This window comes from Nicotiana tomentosiformis, chromosome 8 (genome assembly GCF_000390325.3).
Source record: "Nicotiana tomentosiformis chromosome 8, ASM39032v3, whole genome shotgun sequence".
Taxonomy (NCBI): Eukaryota; Viridiplantae; Streptophyta; class Magnoliopsida; order Solanales; family Solanaceae; genus Nicotiana; species Nicotiana tomentosiformis.
Window position 1 is genome coordinate 144,526,796 of NC_090819.1, and position 19,981 is coordinate 144,546,776.

The 19,981-nt window shown below is 37.0% G+C and overlaps 1 long non-coding RNA gene across 2 annotated transcripts; it reads left to right on the forward strand.

Annotated features, from left to right (window-relative positions):
• Window positions 1–9,243: 9,243 nt before the first annotated feature.
• On the forward strand, window positions 9,244–19,541 carry LOC104119398 (uncharacterized). 2 transcript variants are annotated; one of them, XR_691431.3, is made up of 4 exons: window positions 9,244–9,419; window positions 9,761–9,824; window positions 18,198–19,284; window positions 19,373–19,541. It is a non-coding gene; the product is annotated as an uncharacterized lncRNA (long non-coding RNA). The 2 variants fall into 2 exon arrangements; XR_691432.4 differs by lacking the exon at window positions 9,761–9,824 and having other exon boundaries at window positions 9,245–9,419.
• Window positions 19,542–19,981: the final 440 nt, after the last annotated feature.

A 19,981-nucleotide genomic window follows, 5' to 3' on the forward strand; every position in this document is an offset into this window, starting at 1 on the left:
TTTGTTTATGATATATGGGTAATGATCCAACCAGGTGTTTGGAACAAATAATTTACCTTTGAATGCACTTCGTATATAAAGTCTTGGTATTCTAGCGCTCTCATTTTTGTAAATAAATGTTCCCACCTATTCTCATATGATGTTAGGACTCAGACGACGAGGAATCTCGGATTTCGTCATCCAGGACTGAGGAGAGCCATCTGGAAAACCACAGATGGCTGTTCCGTTCATTTTTATAAGGAGAGCTTAGTAACAATTAAACGAGAGAATGGAGAGCCGAACCATTGAAGCTTACTGACATATTTGACTTCTTGATTAAACTTTAAACAAGAGTGGATAATATGTTTCCACTCAGCCTCAAGTTTCCCTCGCTAAGTTTGTCTGGTGTCAATAAACCTTTCTGGTTTAAAGATCACAATCATGTTATTATTATTATTGCTTTGTTTCAGATATAACTTTACAATTAGTAATTTCTTTCTTGGAGATCACAATTTTACTTGTTTGAATATATATATGATTGCCTTTTTTATTTTAGCGTTGCTGAACCTTTATAATATTTGAATACACCACGTCATTAGGATTTACATGATCGACCGAAGAGATGAATCATTTGACAGAAGAATAGCCTTTGGCAGAGGCTACTGTTATTTGTTATTTCTACAAATATTTGAATCAGGCGTGTTAATAAGCTTTGTATTATCTTACTTCGTAATGAGAAGAATTGTTTCCACATTGCTGTAGTCAAAAATTGAGTTCAAATATAAAGGGTTAATTATTCCTTCAACATTTTCTTTTTGAGGGGGAAGAAGAAATAAAGAACCTTTCTTGCCTTTCAATTCATGTGGGATGGGCAGTGGCGAAGCTACAGTTGGAAATGTAGACTTTGATATTTGGTGCGGAATGTTTGTGGGAGCGTACCCCACAGGGAGACTTGTATAATGTGACATATTAGTCACTTGATTGTTAAAGATTAAAACTAAGTATGGAGATTTTTGGGGTACTATCATTAATGTGGGATTTTGTTCTGGATTGGGATGACTGCTCGTGTGTGTCATGAATAGGGCCATTTTGGATCCTTGAAAGGTTATTAGCCAGTACAGTATGATCAGAATCGGTGTGAGGTCCTGTGTAGCTTGTAGTGTTATGTGAGCAGGAGAGCTCTCAAGATGCAGGTCATTTATCGCACATTAGTTGTGCTTGGGTTTCATAGCGTGTGGCGTTATTCGTCTCCCCAGGATTTGTATTATGCATTGGATGTGCTTATGGTCGATTTTCGGGCATTTTGTAAGTATAGCGTTACGGCTTGATGTGTTTTTTTTCTTGATTGTTATGTGCGGATCGGGTGGCACGCCGCAATGGGTATGTTGTTTGTATCGGGTTGCACGCCACAACGATACCTTGTGTGGATCGGGTTGCACGCCGCAAAAGTGAGATGCTGGGTACAGTTCCATATATTTGTTTATGTGTTTTTTGTTTCTCATTCACTGAGGAGAGATCATAGCGTCTGTTCAACCATGTTATTTGTTATGCAGGCTGGGAAGTTCCATTCCAGAGTTCTCTTTTCCTTATGTATCACATTCAAGTTTGTATCCTGTTGGTGCATGGTTGGTGTCATGTGATATCTTGGTCAATGTTTGAGGTGGCTCATTGCCTGGGTAGCTTATACTGGGTAAGACGAGACTATTGGACCTGAAATCAGTTTAATCAGATTTATATATGGTATATTAAAGAACAAATATCGCTATTCAGTTCAGAATGAGGTAATGGTCCTTGTCAGGAGGAGGGACTCAATGATTTATTGATTCGGCAGGTAGTTATGAGTTTCTATACATCTTCTGTGTCATGGCAGTATTGTGAGGATTGAAACCGAGCTTATATGTGTTATGAGGTATATTACGGGCATCATCTTAGTGAAATTTCAGCTATTGTGGTTGGGGGATGCCACTATGGGAAACCGACTCATGTGGCACGTGGTGTGATTCAACACTGGTGCATAATTATGTTTTAGTACAGTATGTAGTGATTGATACGATGTTCGTATGTTAGAATAAGGTATTGTAAAGGAATTCAGAGGTTGGAATTTGGGTCTAAGGCTTATATATTGAATAAAAGAGAGGACCTTCAGTCCGACTTGAGATGAGGTGCCAAACTGGAATTTTGATGGCACGGGTAGGTGCACAAGGTGTTAAACAGTGATTTTGGGCAATTTCGGAGCAATTCTTAGCACGTCCGAGGACAAACGTATGTTTAAGTGGGGGAGAATGTAATAACCTGACCGGTTATTTTGAGCTCTAGCGCGTCGTTTGGTGGTTTGTGGCCTTGAGTAGCTTCACTTCAGGTATTATGACTTTTACGTGTGGCCGGAATCAAATTGACGGAGGTTTGGAGTTGATTCGGGAAGAAAATTATAAATTCAGAAGCTTTGAGTTGGAAGAATTGACTAAGGTTTGGATTTTTAGTAAACCACCTTAGAATCCTGATTTGAAGGTTCCAATAGGTTCGTATGATGATTTTGGACCTAGGCATATGTTCGGGTTGAAAATCGGGTGGCTAGGGAGTATTTGAGTGCTTATTACAGAAGTTTGGCATTTTGAAGGTTTAAGAATTTTCTAAGTTTGGGTTGGAGTGGATTTTGATGTTATCAATGTCTGTTTGGGATTCCGAGCTTGGGAATAGTTTCGTATGGTGATTCTGATCTTATGAGAGTGTCTGAACGTTGATTTGGAGGTCTGTAGGTCATTTCAGCGTCAATTGGCGAAAGTTGGAAATTTGGACGATTTTGAAAAGTTTGACCGGGAGTGGAGTTTTTTATATCGAGGTCGAATTCCGATTCCAGAAGTTGAAGTAGGCCCGTAATGTCAATTATGATGTGTGCAAAATTTGAGGTCAATCGAACGTTATTTGATAGGTTTCAGCATCGATTGTAGAAGTTTGAAGTTTCAAAGTTCATTAAATTTGAATTGGAGGGTGATTCATGTTTTAGCGTTGTTTGATGTGATTTAAAGGCTCGACTAAGTTCAGATAATGTTTTAGGACTTGTTGGTATGTTTGGTTGGGGTCCCGGGGGCCTCGGGTGAGTTTCGGATGATTAAAGGATCGATCTTTGAACTAAGAGAATGCTGGGATTTTTCTGGTTGCTGGTGCAATCGCACCTGCAGAAAGAGGGTCGCAGGTGTGACACAGCAAAAGTGGCCAGACAAGTCGCAAAAGCGGAAGGGAGTGAGGGACTGGGAGTCCGTAGATGCAGGAGATTTTTCGCAAAAGCGGATGCGCACCCACCATGAAGGAGCGCAAAAGAGAATAAGCTGACCTTGGGGGAGAGCCGCACTTGCGAGTAATCCTCTGCAGAAACGGAGGCGCAGAAGCGGCAAAAGGACTGCAGGTGCGAAGGCCGGGGCTGGACAGTGAGTTGTTTTTAATATGGAATTTGGCCCATTTATTTCATTCTCTCTTGGTTTGGGGCGATTCTTGGAGAGCTTCAAGTGGAGGTTTTCATCATCAATGACAAGGTAAGTTATCCCCGCCTATTTTGAGTTAAATACAAGGACTTTATATGGATTCAAGCATGAAAATTTGTAGAAATTTGGAATTTTGAAGAAAAACCTAGAAATTGGTATTTTTGGATTTTGACCACGAATCGGACATGGAATTAGTAACAAATAATTTATTTGAGTTCATAATGTTCTGGGTAAAATTTATCTTCGAATATTTTTGAAATCCGGGCACGTGGGCCCGAGGGATGATATTATCGACTTTTCGAGCAGAGTTGGAAATTATTTAAATTGATTAATTATGGGTATTATAACACATTTTGATTGGTTTTCACCTTGTTTGCATAGTTTTGGATCGACAAGCATCGGTTTGAGGTGTTGAGTGGCGATAGAGCCGATTATGGAGCTTCGGAGCGAGGTAAGTCTTTTATCTAACATTGTAAGAGGGAATTTACCCCATAGGTGATTTAAATTAATAATTCTTGCTAATTGTGGGGGTCTACGTACGCACGAGCTGACGAGAGTCCATGCGTAGCAACTAATTATGCTGCGTCCGGTTAGTTTAGGACTCAAAGCATGAATTACTTATGATAATTGCATCCTTTATTTAATTAAAGTATTGGAATTATATTGGAAATTGGTAGAGGAAAGAGTAAAGGACCAAAATTTCGCATACTTGAATTTTTGTGCAAATTACTTGACTGTTAATAGAAATTGTATATCCTTATCTGTTAGCCTTTTAATAACTTCTCATTTCAGAGGTTCATAAGAAAAAGTCCTCCTTTCTTGTGGAGCGGGTCGAACGCCTTGGCAGTATAGATGCATCTATGGATCGTGCCGCACGTCCCTCGACAGTGTACACGACACTCTGGATCGGGCCGTACGACCTTGGCAGAAATCGTGCTTAATAATAATAATTACACGATACCTTGGCATCCTATTGCAGCTTGTGAAGATAATTAATTAATTGGAAATTATTGAATTTTAAAGAATTATTTATTCCCGCTTGTTAAGAAAAACTATTGTTATTCACATAAACCATGTCTAGTTAAATATTTCTATTTTAATATTATTCACCCATAGTGAGTGTCGAAGTCGACCTCTCGTCACTACTTCTTCGAGATTAGACTTGATACTTACTGGGTACACGTTGTTTACGTACTCATACTACACTTGCTGCACATTTTTGTGCAAGTACATGTATGTCTAGTGATATTTTGGGCGTAGAGGCACAGCTATCGCGGGGATTTACGATGAGCTGCATTCCATGCTTCGAATCCGCAGCTACAGAGTCTCCGTCAAAGTTATTTATATACTCCTGTCTAATTTGTATTCCATACATATGTTGCATTTATCATATTTTTCCTAGTTGATGCTTATGCACTTGTGACGCCGGATTTTGGGGGTTCCTACTGGATATTTGGTGCTGTAGTTCACATAACCATCATTGTTTCACTCTGTAAATCCTATTTTATACTAATTAGTTAATGAAAATTTTGATTTCAAAGGTAATAATGATGGGTAATTGAATTAATAAATTACGGTTGGCTTGCCTGACAGCGGCATAAGGCGCCATCACGATCTACAGTGGATTTTGGGTCGTGACACAGTGCTAGTTGTTTTCCAATACTATTGTATACTGCTATATTGCAGAGGTTATTTGACTAGTGAGTGTCTTGACTGTACCTCGCCACTACTCCACCGAGGTTAGTCTTGATACTTACTGGGTACCAACTATGGTGTACTCATACTATACTTCTGCATATTTTTGTGCATAGCCAGGTAATGGAGATATCGGACTCGGGCAGAGTTAGTGTGTTGATCGCAAGGATTCAAGGTAGAGCTACTTGGTCATTGTAGTCCCTTGGAGTATTTCCATTTTATTGTACTGTCAACTCTTATTCGAACAGTATTGTATATTTGATCCTTGAGATCATTGCATGTATTCAGTTAGAGTTCGTGACTCAATATTACCAGTCTTGGGAGGTTGTTATATTTGTTTCTGCTATTGGTTTCGATTATCTATATAAAGAAATGGCTTGAAATGTAATTGTAACCGGCTTACCTAGTCTTAGAGACTAAGTGCCATCACGATGCCTATGGTGGGATTTTGGCTCGTGACAATCTGGCCTACTAGGAAGAACCTGGATATGCACAAAACGTTATGCAGAAGTGTAGTATGAGTACACCACAATGGTACCCAGTAAGTGCCAAGCCTAACCTCGGTAGAGTAGTGACGAGGTCAGGTTAGGGCCCTACTGGTTTAAAGATAAGCAAGGCAGAAGATATAATACTATTTTGAAATAACTGAGAATTTAAAAAACGAGCAGTTTCGGAAAATAATAGCACAACAAATAGAGGTAAACAACATGGGCGCTCCCGAGGTACCGCCTTGTAGTCCCAAATGTAAATATGCACGACAGGGGGATCTCCCGAGAAACCGTCTCATAGTCCCAAAGTAAATATGCAAGACAGGGGGATCTCCTGAGTAAACGCTTCGTAGTCCCAAAGTAAATAGGCAGTACAGAGGGATCTCCTGAGTAAACGCTTCGTAGTCCCAAAGTAAATAGGCAGTACAGAGGGATCTCCCGAGGAACCGCCTCGTAGTACCAAAGTAAATATGCAGCAGATAACCGAAGGAACAACGAATTTACAACAAGAAATCTTACAGTTAAAGATTTTATTCAAATCAATGGAAGCAGGTAATTCAACTAAGCATGTTGCACAAATTGCAAGTAAGGTTAAGGCACGTAGACATGCGATCCTAGGCTAAACATGATCCCTACATATACTACGACAACTCATTTAAGGAATTTAAAAGAAGACAACTCGGCAAGAACCGGAATTTCCACATTCAGCCCGTGTACGCACTCGACACCTCGCATACACGACGCTCACATATCACATGTTGTTACAACGGTACCAAATCCTAACGAGATTTTCCCCACACAAAGTTAGACAAGTCACTTACCTCAAATCTTGCTTAATCAATTGATAAGAATGTCTTTCCCTCGAATTTCCAACTCCGAATAGCCCAAATCTAGCCAAAACCAATTACATATCATGAATAAAACTACAAGAAACTAATTTAAAATTATAAATCTATGACTTTAGCAAAGAATCAAAAAATGCCCCAAAATGTCGACCCGAGCCCACGTCTCGGAATCGGGTAATAGTCACAAAATACGAATACCCATTCGATAACGAGTTCACCCATACCAAAATTACCAAAATCCGACACCAAGTCGTCACTCAAATCCTCAACTTAAACTGTCCAAATCCCTAGACCCAAACTCCCAAATTCCACCTTAAACACACACAATCTAGGTGAAAATATCAATGGGGAAACAAGATTATTGATAAAAAATAAGTACAAGAGACTTACCTCAAGAAATCCTTCGCAAATGCTCTAAAACATCGCCAAGACCGGAGCTCAAAATGTTTAAAATGAAGCAAAATCGTGAACCCTTGTATTTAAGTGTTTTGTCCAGCACTTCACCTTCTACGGAAACTTAGCCGCATCTGCGACATCGCAGAAGTGACAACTTATCCGCTTCTATGGTTTCCCTCGCACCTGAGGTCTCCTCATCCGCACCTGCGAACTCGCTTCTGCGGGATCCCAACCGCTTCTACGGTCCCATCTTCCTCGCCCATTTTCGCATCTGCGGTTCATAGACCGCTTATGTGTGTGTGCATTTGCGCAACTCATCCGCTTCTGCGGAAAGGCCTCCCACGCACTAGTCAGCTTCTATGATCACTCTTCCGCAGAAGCGACTCCACTTATGCGGCCTTCATGTCGTATTTGTGACCACTGGCCATTTCCCCCAGCCCCGCATCTGCACCTACTCGCTCGTTTTTGCGGGCTTGCACCTACGGTCAGTCTTGCACATGTGCGATTACACCAGAGCTAGTGCCTTTAGCCATTCGCACAAGTCCAAATTTGATCCGTTAACCATCCGAAATCCACCCGAGGCCCTTGGGACCTCAACCAAACATACCAACAAGTCCTACAACATCATACGGACTTAGTCGAGCCCTTAAATCACATCAAACAACGCTAAAAACACGAATTGTGCATCGATTCAAGCCAAATGAACTTTAGAACTTCACACTTCTACATCTGACGCCGAAATCTATCAAATCAAGTCCGATTAACTTCAAATTTTGCACACAAGTCATAATTGACATTACGTACCTACTCCAACTTCCGGAATCGGAATCCGATCCCGATATAAAAAAGTCCACTCCCGGTCAAACTTTCAAAAAATGATCCAATTTTCAACTTTCGCCAATTGACGCTAAAATGACCTACAGACCTCCAATTCAACATCCGAACACGCTCCTAATACCAAAATCACCCTACGGAGCTATTAGAACAGTCGAAACTCCATTCCTCAATCGTCTTCATACAATTCAAACTACGGTCGATTCCTACGACTTAAACTTCTATTTTAGGGACTATGTGTCCCATAACACTCTGAAACCAAAAATAAATCCTCCCGGCAAGTCACAAAACCACAAAACAAAGTAGAGGGAGAAATAAATAGGGGTTCGGGGCAACTACTCTCAAAATAACCGGCCGGATCGTTACAAATTGACATTGCAACGTTATAAATTTATAGTTGTGAAATAAACTAGGTCCTCTCGGAATAATCAGTTTACTTTTTCTTAATAATATTCAGCTACTTATTATATTTACTTGTATATCTAACACAATATCTTATTAGCGAGAAAATTATTTATTTACGAAAATTATTAAATATCAGAATGAAATGTGTTTCAATAAGAGTAAAATGGATAATGTTTTAATTTATATACAGATTAGATTAAAATTGAGGCGTAGAAAGTTGTTAGTACGTTATATGGATTGCTAAAAATAAAAAACACGCAAAACGTTCGCCCGTAAGGTTAAAGACAAATGGATATAATTAAGCTACTCCTACAATTTACTACTGTATCATTATTATAATTATAAGTTGTAAAATGAAACAAAACTTATTGCAAAATGACGTTTTACATTTACTTCAGCCCCCCAAAAAAGCCCAAAATTCCACCCCTTTCACATTGAAAAAAAATATTTTCTGCCTTAAAAGAAACTACTCCAAGAAATAACAAAGGAAAATGATATAGAATAGAGCATGCATGTGAAAGCTTTCTCCTTCGGCAATTCTTATACAAAATATTAACTTCCAACTTTTATGTGCTATATCCTGTTTTTGGAACCAGATGATGATATCTAACACTAATAAATTAAATTGCAGCTCAATAATTTGCATAAATTGTAAATATTTAAGTCTATCTACGTGACCAGTCAATTCAAATCATTTTAAAGGCAAAATTTTCATTTTCTTAAATTTTTCACATAAAAACTTTTTCGGAAAAAGACACGGACAATGCACGCAAATCAAAAATCGCTAAACGAAGCTAATCGAGGTCTCAAAATACGGAAAGAGAGGCTAAATCTCAAAATGACTTATCGGATCATCACAATTTACCACTAATAAATTTATTCTAATATAATTTAAATGATCAATCAAGCAAAAAAGAAAGAATAGACAAACCTAAGGTGTATTGTGTGCATATGGAGAAGTTTACCATAAACTGATATAATGTAATACCTCACATGAAAATAAGGGTAATTAAGTAATTTACAAAAAGAAAAAAAAAACAAACTAATAAAACAACAAAAAAAAAAAAAAAAGAAGAAGAGAAAACACAAGTGGGCTTAGCCCATCAGATACGTAAAAGAGCTTCAGGAGAAGCTTTAGTTAGAAAGGGTTTTTGAGATTGGGTATTTTAAAAGAACCGGAAGAAGTCTCGTACGGGAAAAGGGAAAATAAGCCAAAGAAGAGATTTGGTGGAAATCGTTTCTTCAACTAAGGCATAAAAATCAGAAAATTGCTGGTGTATTTTTGTGATAAACTGCAGGTATTACATGTATTCTTTCTTTCTTTAGAAACAGAAGTAGCTTTATATACATAATTCCACGTATGACTGAGTAAATACGAGGTTAGATTAGATTCCGAGTTTAAACAAGAAGGTTAAGAGATTGAGAGAAATTCATAGGACTTTTCATGAATTACAGGGTATATTATATAAATAGGATAAAATTTATAGATTGTGGATTAGTTGAATTTCTCATAGAATGGGTAAATACAATTCGGCTAATTGATAGTCAAATATGGATCTTTGAGAGTTGCGTATTCTAAATTAGTTATGGATTAGCCTAAACAAGAAATTAATACTAGATTAATATGATGTGACTATAGATTGATTGAAGGAAGTCCTACGGATTACTTGAGGTGATGCGTTTGGTATTTCGGCACTAGTACTGTGAGTAGTAATCTTACCGCAATTTATGTTTTCATAACCTGAATGGTTTATACGTTATTTTGAAAAAATAAATGTGTTACCGAATGTTTGAAATTGCATGTGGGACAAGTCCTTTACTTGATATGGTACTGAATAGTTTACTTGAGATGTTTACAGTTATTTAAAAGATTCTCATTGTTACTAGACATGTTTTACCGTTACCGAAATTGGATTACATGATTTGATAAGAATTGAAATGCCCTGTATTATTTTGAAAATGTTTCCATGTGAATATTTACTATTTACAAAAAAACGTATAAATGGGAGGAGACTTTGAAGGATCCTGTTGCTAACGGCAAGTTCGTTAGACCTGGTGCACCTTGTATTTACCGATTATCGAGTACAGTTATAGCCCTCGCTAGTGAGAACTAGCATACAGTTACAGTGGTCCCTCGAGTAGGGACCTACAAGTTATATTTGACTCCTTTTACGAAGGGGTCCACACAGTGATATAGATTACATGATTCTTTCTTGGAAACCTCCCAAATATAAAGATTTGCTATGAGACAGTATTTACCGAGTTTATTACCGATTTGTTAAATTGATTCCGGTTACAAGAAGCACATGAATAGACTGATTATATTTACCATTTTTGAGAGAGCATTTTATTTTTATGATAGTTTTTGATTATTATTATTATAACGCATGTTTTCTGACTTGTCCCCATTAAAAATGGTTGTGGCTAAGTGTTATTACTCACTGAGCTAGCGGCTCACTCCCCGCTATTTCTTTTCACATAGACATCAGTTGACGCGAGCGTGAATTTCGTTATTTAGAGTACACGAGTTGATAGTTCCCGGTGAGCCCCTCATTTGTTCTTGTGGGCGAAGAGTTTATTTATTTGCTATGTACTCTCCTTTTGAACTCTTAGAGTCGCTCTATAGTGATTTTATTAGTGTCATGGGTATTCGTTCATTATTAGACCCATGACTAGTATTAGAATCTCTTATAGTGTTTTGGAGATGAATTTAAGATTACTGTGTTGCAAGTAATTGATTAACAGTGGTGAATAACTGTTTGACTAGTTGATAAAGATTATGAGATATTTGATTGATATAGGTTGGTTCTGTTGTTGATTTTTGAGACATGGCAATTTTTTGGACAGTCCTAAAATAGAGAAAACTCTGTCCGATTTTCTGTAAAATATCGATGAGACTTACTTGGGGGCACTAGCTCCTAAACGCCGGTCATGATCCTAAATTGGGTCGTGACAAATTTGGTATTAGAGCCTAGGTTATTCTTGTGACTAATGGAGCACACGTCGGTAGTAGAATCTCAATTATGGTTATGTAGCCGGCCATTCTTATAATCGTGATTCTGCGAGGGTGTGATATGATGTGTCTGGCCTTTCTTTCTTGTTCCTCCGTACGTGTGTGACGACTATGGTCAAATATATTAATCTAACACTATTTATGTCGTTACCATATTGTTTGAGCTTGATTATCTGATATCAGTAAAGGCTCGAGGTTCAGGGACATGAAATGGTGCCTTTAGTAGTCATCTCTCCTAGCTAATGGGAAGAGACAAAGGGCCAAGGAAGGTCCGTGCCACCACAATATAGTATCATACTGCCATAAGATGTGTAATAGAATCCACTCCTGAAGTAAATACTAATCCACTACCATAACTAGGAGATTGTTATCATTGAGTTAATTACCTCTATGTATACGAAACATTGCGAGTGTGGTTAGTATAATAGATAGAAATGAAAAGAACGAGCAACAAAATAAAGTTCTAGAGGCCTCATGTACCTAGAAGATTATTGAGAACAAATGAGTATCATTAATAGAGATCAAAAAAATAAATACAAACTCCTAAGTTTACCATTTTGTTAGTTTGGAGGACTCATATGCTCTTCATGAATACTTAAGACATTATAAACTCTAGGATGTTGCAATGGCAGGTCCATGAAGCTAGAATTTTACAAACCGGAGAACAAGTCTAGTAAATACATGGCATGATACCTTACTATTAATAATACTGATAGGTGAACGCAACTAACTTGGGAACGAGTTCACATTGAAATTCTTGGATAGCACGAGAAATCCGGCTTAACTTATTTTCTTATTTTTTCGACGCTTTCCTTTCTAGTGAAAGACCTTATTAAGCTTCTTACAATACCTAATTGTGCATATAAAAAAAATTGGTTAATGACAAACTCTTAGTAGTTAGAGAAGGAGCTTCACCGCTTAATGCCAAACTAGGATATGCGGTAGAAAAATGGAACTAAACTGTTTATGAGTCACTTTCTTCCTGACAGTCGAAAGTGTGAATCTTCTAGGTAGTTTAAGAATTAATTTAGACAATGAATCTATCAATATATGAAACCAGTTTTCTCACCAGGATAGATATGCTCCCTACTCGATGTATTATGCAATACCTCGAGTTTTAGGTTTTGTCGAAGGATTGGTTCCTCCAAACATGGCAATAACCCACATACAAAGACTTTGACTTGGATTAAGGTAGTCGATCTTACTATGAAGAGTAAGTAATAGACATAATAGGTGTACATGAATCAATAAGAACGACAAAGTAGAAAATCTTTCAGTAGGGATTTTAATACAAATCAAAGAGTTAGAAATTAAGGACATGTTGAGATATTGATCGATCCTTTTTCGGGTTGCTACATCTACAGAGAAATATCTGTTAGTTGAACATGTGTATAAAATCTTATTAGATTTGAGTTTAGAGAAGGAATATCCTAACTAGCCAAATAGTACTTGATATGGCTGACTTTGACGTGCCGATGGGTATAGATTAGCAATCTTATTGCCACACTACCTCTAATTTCCATGTAAAGGTAGATTGATTGATATACCTAGTGACCAGTTTCGTACTAAAAGATGATCATTTACTAGTAATGGGAAAAGTTATATCAATTATCAAGATTGAATAATAATTGAAGAAAGGTGGTAAGGGTATCATAACTATGGTCAATGGACATATGGGATGAGACACATCGTTTGGAATCAATGGACATAGGATATGAGACACATAGTTTGAAGAGGTACCAGTAGTACGAGAATTCTCAATATTTCATAAGGAATTACCAAGACAAATCCAATAAAAGAAATAAACTTCAGTATTAATTTGATACATGGCACACAAACCATATTATATGACACCGATGCAGTTGAGAGAGCTAAATGCACAATTGCAAAACCTATTAGATAAAGGTCTTATCATACCGAGTGTTTTACCATGATGTGCACCAATATTGTATAAACAAAAACAAGAAATAGGTCCCTAAGAATGTATATCGACTACATACAATTGAATAAGGTAACGATACACAATAAAGACACATTGTCTTGTATAGATAACTTGGTTGATCCATTAAAAGGAGCCGCCCACTTTTAAAAGATTAATCTTTAGTCTTGATACAATCAGCTTAGAATAAGAAAGGAATATAATTTGATGTTAGCCTCTAGAACTCAGTATAGACATTATTTTGCATTGGTCAATGCTTCGACAACATTCATAGATATAATAAATATGGTGTTGAAGTTGTTTCTGAAAAAAAAAAGTTGTCATGCTCTTTATTGTGATATTTTGGTATATTCTTGTCGCTAGAAAGAACATGAGGATCACTTGAAAAATATGTTGCAGACGCCTAAAAAAGAAATTAGCTTTTTGCCAAGCCCTTAAAGCGTGATTTATGGCTAGAACGGTGGCATTCCTTGGGCATATTGTAAGTAAGAAAGTGATTATGGTAAATTCTAAGAAGATAGAAATAGTTCAGAAATGGAAAAGATCAACTATTCCTACAGAGATCTGCAACTACTTGGCTTGGTAGGCTATTACATGCATTTTGTGCAGGATTTCTCCAAATAGTAGCGTCACTAACCTAGCTAATACAAAAAAAAAACCCAGCAAAGTTCCAGTGGATAAAGGAATCATTAATGTGAGCAGAGCTTTCAGAAACTCAAAATGTGTTTGACAATCACACTAGTATTAGCCTTACCATCAGGTTCTAGAGGACTCGCAGTATTATTTGATTCTTCAAGGGTGCATTAGGATGTTTCTCACTTCTCATGCACATGGTTGTGTTGTAACTTATGTTTCAAGATAGTTCAAGAAACACTAGCTAAATTATCCTACTCATGATTTGGAGTTGGTTGCATTGGTGGCTTTGATGGTTTGGGGCATAACTTATACTGCGAAACCTGCAAGATTTATAGACTACAAGAGTCAGAAGAACATCTTTTAGCAGATATATCTAAATCGTCAGCAATGTAGGTGGATAAAACTATTTAAAGGCTATGATTGCACTACTCTATATCATCTTGGAAAGTATATTATTGTGGTTAATGCAATTAATAAAAAAAAAGAAAAAATTGTGGAGTAGTTTGGCACATATAACTCCTCTAAAGAGACTTATGGTTAAGAGTATGCACAGATTAAATTTAAATGGTACAGGTGTTAGAGTTAGGGAAAAAAAATAGAGATGTTGTTGTCTTGAGTCAAGTAAAGTCTTCACTAGTAAATCGCATAAAGGCCACTAAGGAACGATTATGCAAACATCGATATAAGGCCCTAGCTAGTAAAATCAAGGATATGCCTATTGACAGAAGTTGTATAGTTTGATTAAGTAATCAGGTATGTGTACCAGATATATATGTATCATGACGAGTTATTCTTGAGGAGCTCACAACTCTAGATACATTGTAGGTGTACCATGAGTAGAAGAAAATTATATTTATGGGAAAAGAAAGAAGGAAGATTCCTTAACCTTGTTTTTAACTGTTTGACTTGTTAGCATATCAACATTTGCGACTCGCAGGTCCACTTCAACAACTCGAGATTTCGAGGTGGAAATGGAATAGAACCAAAGTGAATTTATGACAAAACTACCTCAAATAATTATAATTATGATTATATGTGGGAAATTGCAAATTGGCTTCCATGGTAGGTATACTTTTGCTAGTCAAAACTTCTCATATTGAGGATAAATATGCACAAATACACATGATTGGGAAATTGTTAAACTCTATGAGGTCTATTGCCCACCATTTATGATAGAAGATCACAATTTACTGTACAATTTTGAAAAGATTTCCAAGAATCATTGGGTACACAAGTAGATCTTAGTAACACATTTCATCAATACACATACGGGTAGTCGAGTACTATACAGATCTTGAAAGATATGTTGGGAGCTCACATTTTGAGTTTGGAGGTGGTTTGTATGCTTATATGTATTTAGTTGAATTTGCCTGCAACAATAGCTTCCAATCCAGTATTCAAGTGACACCGCATGCAGCTTATATAGTATACGAAATCGTTTTCCTATCGGATGGTTTGAAGTCGATTAGGCTAATTTATTAGGACCCGACTTAGTACAAAAAAAAAACTACTGATAAGGTCCAATAATTAGATTTCTCACAGCTCAAAAGAGACAAAAACCGTATGCGGATAAGAGGAGAATGGACTTAGTTTTTACAATTAGCGATAGGGTGTCCCTAAGAGCCTTTCCGATGAAAGGCGTAACATGATTCAAAAAACATTATGTCCGTGAAAGTCTTATGGAGAAATCATACAGTTGAAGAAGCAACATCGGAAGTGAAAGATGTTATGTGAGTCAAGGGTGCTCATTTATTTTAGTCTACAAGTACGTAATAAGGTGGGGAGAATGTAATACCTCACATTAAAATAAGGGTACTTAAGTAATTTACAATTAGAAAATAAAGAACAAACTAATAAAACAACAAAAAAAAAGAAGAAGAGAAAACACAAGTGGGCTTAGCCCATCAGATACGTAAAAGAGCTTCAGGAGAAGCTTTAGTTTGAATGGGTTTTTGAGATTGGGGATTTTAAAGCACTGGAAGAAGTCTTGTACGGGAAAAAGGAAAATAAGCCATAGAAGAGATTTGGTGGAAATCTTTTCTTCAACAAGGCATAAAAATCAGAAAATTGCTGGTGTATTTTTGTGATAAACTCCAGGTATTACATGTATTCTTTCTTCCTTTAGAAACAGAAGTAGCTTTATATACATAATTCCACGCATGACTGAGTAAATATGAGGTTAGATTAGATTCCGAGTTTAAACAACAAGGTTAAGAGTTTGAGAGAAATCCATAGGACTTTTCATGAATTACAAGGTATATTATATAAATAGGATAAAATTTATAGATTATGGATTAGTTGAATTTCTCATAAAATGGGTAAATACAATTCGGCTAATTGATAGTCAAATATGATCTTTGAGAGTTGCGTATTCTAAATTAGTTATGGATTAGCCTAAACAAAAAAATTAATATTAGATTAATATGATCTGATTATAGATTGATTGAAGGAAGTTCTACGGATTGCTTGAGGTGATGCGTTTGGTATTTCGGCACAAGTACTATGAGTAGTAATCTTACCGCAATTTGTGTTTTCATAACCTGCATGGTTTATACGTTATTTTGAAAAAATAAATGTGTTACCGAATATTTGAAATTGCATGTAGGACAAGTCTTTTACTTGATATGGTACTGAATAGTTTACTTGAGATGTTTATAGTTATTTAAAAGATTCTCATTGTTACTAGACATGTTTTACTGTTACTTGAGATATGATTACCGTTACCGAAATTGGATTACATGATTTGATAAGAATTGAAATGCGCTGTACTATTTTGAAAATGTTTCCATGTGAATATTTACCGTATACAAAAAAAAAATATAAATGGGAGAAGACTTTGAAAGATCCCGTAGCTAACGGCGGGTTCGTTAGACCTGGTGCACCTTGTACTTACCGATTATCGAGTACAGTCATAACCCTCGCTAGTGGGAAGGTAGAACTAGCATACAGTTACAATGCTTCCTCGAGTAGGGACCTACAAGTTATATTTGACTCCTTTTACGAAGGGATCCACACAGTGATATAGATTACATGACCCTTTCTTGGAAACCTCCCAAATATAAAGATTTGCTATGAGACAGTATTTACCGAGTTTATTACCGATTTATTAAATTGATTCCGATTACAGGAAGCACATGAATAGACTGATTATATTTACCGTTTTTGAGAGAGCATTTTATTTTTATGATAGTTTCTGATCATTATTATTATAAAGGCATGTGTAGACAATAAATTGCGTCGAGAAAATAAAATCAAGACAGAAAATATCGCAACAATTGTAGTATTTGATTTCAAATAATTTGAGTATTACAATCTCTATGAATCCTCTGATTCTTCTTTTCAATAGTAAATAAAAGAGCCTCCGAGCTTAATATTGAATTTTATTTTATTTTAATCCAAGTGCTTGAAGCTTGATCTTGATCTTGACGTATTTTTAATCCAAGGGCTTGCAACTTGTTCTTGAATCTTCGTCTTGATCTTTTAATCCTTAGAACACTTGGATGCTTGGAGCTTTTAGAGAAATCTGCAGCGTTTGATCCACGAACTCTTTCTTGCTTCTTGTTATAACTTCTGGTCCTTTTTCTGGGTTATGAAGACCCCTATTTATAGTTGTGGGAGAGAAGAGTTATGATAAGAATAAATTCTTTCCGACCAATCAGATTGAAGAGTGACAAGGCCGCATTTGATTGGGCAGAACATGTCACTTGCACGCGTGGTGCTGTTTCATTGACCGTTTAATTTGATTTGGCATGTCTTGTCATTTTGACACATGGCACAATCCTATTGGCTCTTCCGTTTGACTTGGCGCGCCATGTCATTTGACACGTGGCACCAAACTGGGCCTCTAGGAAGATGACATCTTGGGCTTAATGAAGTGGGCTCATATCTTTAGCCCAATTATACGGACTAGCCCAAATAAAGTTGGAGTTATGATTTCAATCCATTTCTTGGACTTAAATAATTTAACTTGATTTGGTCCAACATCTTTTGTATTTTGGAATTAACACCAAATTTTATATGGTCAAAATTGAATAAAATTTGAATGTCTACAAATGCCTCTACTTCAAGGCTTGTTGAAGTGTAAACTTATCAAACCTTAAAAGACAACTCTTGAAGTACCAGCATAGAGAAACGTTTTATTTTGTTGCATACACTTTACAAACAAATTGAATTCGAACAATTTGAAAATCAATTCCGTGAAACATAGCAATTCCACTTCGATTAGGCCTTTAGGTGCCAGAATCAATGAAGAACTCTGTTGGACGAGAGTATAACTCAAGATAGGACTTCTATGCTTCACTTACGCTTATAAAAGGAGCTTGTGTTGTTTATTTTATATCAACCTCAACTTGAGGTTCTATTCCTTGCCGATAATAACGAAGAGCACTAGTCCTTTCAAGGTAGTCCTGATTGTGTTGCATTATTCATTTGTTTACACGGTATAGATCTACCTACATCTTCCACTCACACTGTTCTTTGTTTTTACAGGAGATATGTGGATCGGTACATCGAAAAATCTGCATAGAAGAAGATGATGCGCTGGTTGGATCTAGCGCAACTTTGGATGGACGCTGCAGGTTCTTTTCTTAGAATTGCCAAATTTGTTTCTCCTAAAGTTTAGTGCTCCAGGTCGTGTCTTTTCCTTCGCTGTCCTTTGTTATTCGGAGAAGTACATGACACTAGCTTGACCACGATATATAAGCTTGAAATCACCACAAATCAGATTTGTTAATGGAGCTGTTTCGCATGTAATGCTGAGCACTTCTGTTTAACATCCAAATTAGAGAGAGCTCTAACCTTCGTGGTGCTGGCACCCGATTTTGATCACGATGACGAGTTGAGGTGTACGGTACATTGTGCACCCTCTAGTTCGCAAGTCGTTTAAATTGGCAAATTTGAAGGAGAATCAGAAGCAATCCACGAACCACATACTGATTTCCGCATTGATGGAGACTTCTCTTCAACATCCAAATTAGAGGACTCAAAACTTTAAGCCATCCATATTCGTTATGACGAGTTGAAGCATACATCACAATTTTCACCATGCCGACTGGAAGCGTTCTGTTGTCAGCACAGTTCTTCCTATTATTTTTTGCAGATTCATGAAGGAGAACAAAAGGTCTCGATATCAGACCTAGAATGTGCAGAAGGCGTGACAATCACATATACATCTTGAAGTATCGAGCAACAAGGGAAGCCTTAAAAGTTCGTCCATTACTGATTGGTGAAGAGCTACATGGAGGGTCCCGTCGCTCACTTTGGCGAAATTTGTTGCATCACTCTCCTTGGCTATTGCGAGGAACACTTGGCGTATCTACCTTCCTTGTTGAGGCATTGGCAGGAGACTGTATAATTTATTATACTCCAGATTAAGCAAAGCTTGCAGCTAACGTTCTTCTTTCCTTATTGTCTTTGTCACAGAACTTTCCTGGCAGCTTGGACCACTTGCAGGAGAAAATTCCTAACTTGTTGCAGGAGTGTCTGAATTATAAACGGTTTATTGCGCTGGAATGCAAACTCGCAGAGCTTCAATTTATCCGAAAATCACTATCAGATAGCTCATAGATTTGTCCAGGTAATATTCTGAATGCAGACTTGAGATCCTGATATATTGCATTGGCAGATTTGCGCGACTTCACCAAAAGTTTTATATCTTGATGTAGGAACCTCGGAATCACAAATTGTTTGATTTATCAGAAACTAGAGTTCAAGATCTACAACATATCCGAAATTCAGAATTAAAAACTTTCAAGATCATTCTAGAAGATATTTTGAAGTCGGCTCTACATTCTAACGCGCCAACAGTTTCAGATTATCGCGGCTTCACCAAAATCTTTGTATCTCGATGTTGGAATGCAGGAATTGAAAACCGTTTTAATTGATAGAAACTAGACTTCAGAGAGATTCATTCTCACTAAAAATCATGGCCCGAATCATACCAGATTATTCTAAGCAATACTTTGAACTCAATTTTCGAATCTGATACGCCTTGGCAGTTAATCATCTTTCTTGTACTTGTATTTGTTTGCTGCCTTCTTTTTTGTTGTTGTAGGCAATGGAGATATCTTTGTCAACAAGGTTAGACGCACATAGAAGGAAAAATTCGTGGCAACAAATAGAAGGCCAAATCTTCAACATCATATGGAAGGACAAATCCATGACGGTATATGGAAGGACAAATCCATGACAGCATATAGAAGTATCATATCTATGACAACATATAGAAGTATCAAATCCATGAAGAGGCCACCTTAAGGTACAGAGGGACTTAA